General features: G+C 33.8%; 1 pseudogene; it reads left to right on the forward strand.

The window, feature by feature from the left end:
* Positions 1 to 227: 227 nt before the first annotated feature.
* Positions 228 to 2772, forward strand: LOC140851184 (protein FAR1-RELATED SEQUENCE 5-like; annotated as a pseudogene).
* The last annotated feature ends 767 nt before the right edge of the window (positions 2773 to 3539 follow it).

Below are 3539 nucleotides of genomic sequence, written 5' to 3' on the forward strand. Positions count from 1 at the left end.
AAGTATATCAATATCATTTATATAATCTTTATCATGTCAACTATCAATACCATTCAAGTTCTAGTAAATGATAAAACCGTAACGATGTACTATTCCTTTGAAGTATTCATTATCCTAACAGCTATTTAAAAAAACTACTACAGCTATTAATCATTAATTTTTTTATTTATATCTACACATAATTACTCATGGCTCACTTATCTTAGATTTTTTTAAATATTACAGGAATGAAAAACTCTAAATCTAAGATTAGAAGTAATGAAGTTGTGTCTCTTGATAGTAAAAATGATGATAACAAAGTGAAACAAAAAGAGAAAAGGATACAAGAAAATTCTTATATGTTAAACCATAAAATTGAAGTGAGGTATAAATTAGGACAAGTTGTACATAGTGAAAAAGAGGCATATGAGCTATACCGCAACTATGCGCATTCCATGGGATTTAGTGTAAGAAAAGAAAAACAAACATATGTTGTTGGGATAAAAAAAATTCATACAAAAAATTATTATTGCTCAAAGAAAGATTTGAAGAATGATGAGCATCCAAGTGAAGCATCTTTTAATAGGCCAGAGACAAGAACTGGATGCAAGGCAATGATCTGCTTCATAGTTGATGAACAAGGCTAGTGGGAAGTAACTCAATTCATTGAAGAGCATAATCATGGTTTTGCAGCAATAGAAGAAAGACATCTTTTAAGATTAGTATGATCTATTTCTTCAGGTAAGGCTCATGTATTAAATTCAATGGTTAACGCTGGAATACCAACAATAAATGTATATTCTTATATGGTTGAGGAATGTGGTGGTGTTAAAAATTTGAAATTTATAGAGAAAGATGCTTCCAATTATATTTATACACAAAAATGCAATCGATTGAGGTAGGAGATTCACAAAGTTTGGTTAATTATTTTAAGCAAAAAACCAATGAAAAAGGTGGGATGTTCAATTGGATCAAAGAGGAAAAATGACAATTTTTTTTTGACGAGATAGTAGGTCCAGAATTGATTATGATTGCTTTGGAGATGTTATTATCTTTGACACTACTTATAAAATAAATAGATATAATCTTGTATGTGCATCATTTGTGGGAGTTAATCATCCTTGGCAAAATGTAATATTTGGTTGTGCATTTCTATTAGATGAAACAATAGATTCTTTTGAGTGGTTGTTTACTACATTTTTGGAGTCGATGGGTGGTCGCCAACCACAAATACTTTTTATAAATCAAGATCATGCAATGAGTAGAGCAATTGCAAAGATATTTTCTGAAGCTCGCCATCACTTATGCTTGTGGCACATTTCAAAGAATGCACCTTCACATTTAGGAGGGCTAAATTCTAATCAAAGTTTTCATAAGTTGTTTGACAAATGCTTGAAGGGTGTGAATCCAAAGAAGAGTTTGAAGAAACATGGGCCAAAATGGTTTCAGAGTATAATTTTGAAAATCATAAGTGGCTCAATGGCTTGTATGAAATTCGAAATAAGTAGTGCATAGCTCTTAATAAGGATGTTTTTGATAGTGGAATTAAACCATCTCAAAGAAGTGACAGCATAAATAATGTGTTGAATAGAATAGGTGACAAAACTATTTCTCTCACAAATTTTGTTATTGCTTTTGAGAATTTAGTAAAAGGTGACATAGCAATGAGGGATATGAAGACTATTATTGCCATCAAAGTGCTCCTCCACATGCAATCAAGCATAGCAGTATCCTTAAACAAGTATCTGAAGTTTACACACATAAGTTGTACAAGATGCTTGAAAAAAAATATCTTGATGGATGTGGTGCAACTAATTTCATAGAAACTCCATATGGTGATGCTTTATATAAGTTTCAGTTCATGATACAAGAAAGAGGCCCAAGAGTAAGGTTTGTTGATCTCAACATGTCATTAATGGAGGTGAGTTGTAGTTGTAAAAAGTTTGAAACTATTGGTATACTTCATTCTCATGCATTGGCTGCACTTTACTTGAAAAATATAAATGCAATTCCCGATCAATATATCTTAAGAATGATAGACAAAAGCTGTAAAAATAAGAATCTATTCATTTGGTGAATCATCAAAGGGGGGTAAAGAGAGCGAACTTGTGTTTCGAAGTCGTGCCATGCGATATACTTATGAGCTTGTCACAAGGAGTCAAGCACAAGATGAAGCAAGGAGAATCTTTTGGAAGCATTTAGATAATGCAAACAAAGAGCTTGAAGCATTTTTCAAGAAGTCAAATGAAGAAGGCTATTTGGTTGATAAAGATAGTGACATAGTTGCAGAAAGTAATGAAACTCATATCTTAGATCCTCCTCATGTAAGCCCTAAAGGAGTATCCACCTCTAGACTAAAAGAGCATTTTGAAAAGAGAAAGATCGCTGACACTGTGCCTATGCGGCATGTGCTGGAGAGAGCCTGCTACTTAACTATGGAGTACTATTATTTCGATACTACTAGTTCAGACCATACCATCCTAAGTTTTTAAGACTTCCTTACTGCACCTGCAATGATTTGGAGGGTTGTTTTTCATTTTCTGGGAGCCCCCACCTTCAGAATTTATCAAAGTCAACTTTGATAGCAGTGTTAGAGATGGCAGAGGTGGTTCAGACTTTGTCATCTAGGGTTTGGATGTGAAGCTTTTGGCAGTGGGGAGGTCTCAGCTCTTTGACCCGACCGTCTCCGATGCTGAGCTACGTGCCACTTGGACAGACATCATTTACGCGATACAGAAGCTATGGACTGAGAGGATCTTCATCGAGGATGATTCTGCCATTGTCATTGCTTAGATCTAGGATGAGGTAAAATATCCAGATATTCATCTGCTTCTCTACGATATTTAGAGATCCCTTCGTCTTTCCACTGAGATGACTATTCGATATGTTTATTAGGAAGCCAACAGTGCTGCAAACTGGATAGCTTCTTTGGTTGTCGAGCATTCTGGAGACTGGACTTGATATCAAGGTGACATCTGCCCTTGGGTCTTGGAAGATATTTTGTATTCTGACTCTTTAGGCTGTTCTCGTACTATAATGATGTGACCGTCCATTTGTATCAAAAAAAAAAAGAAAGAAAGATAGAAAAACCTAAAGTTGAAACAAGAGCTAGTAAGTGGTTTATATATTTTTTTTTCTTAACAATGTTATGAATTCTTTAATTAATTTATTTCAATTTCTATTACATTAATATGTTGTAGGAAATATAAAGGATGGAGTTCAATTAACAACTGCCCAATGTGATGCACCATAAACTATCCAAGTTGCGACACCATTTACTCAAATAATGGGTGCACCGGATGTTAGTTCATTTGTAACACTTACAAGTTTTCCAACACAAGTTGTCTATCCAAACTTATATCAAGTGATATCTTTAAAAAAAAGTTTGTGTCCTAGTTTACATGATAGATTTACTAGTTTTCTTATAGTCCTTCTAATTTATAATTAATTATTTTTTATATATTATAATTAATTAATGTAGGGTGCAAGTGCTGGTTGGAATATGAATGGGTGGAATATTCCTTTTACGACCATGATGCACGGTGTTGGTTTAATGCCAA

Source organism: Elaeis guineensis, chromosome 8, assembly GCF_000442705.2.
Source record: "Elaeis guineensis isolate ETL-2024a chromosome 8, EG11, whole genome shotgun sequence".
Taxonomy (NCBI): Eukaryota; Viridiplantae; Streptophyta; class Magnoliopsida; order Arecales; family Arecaceae; genus Elaeis; species Elaeis guineensis.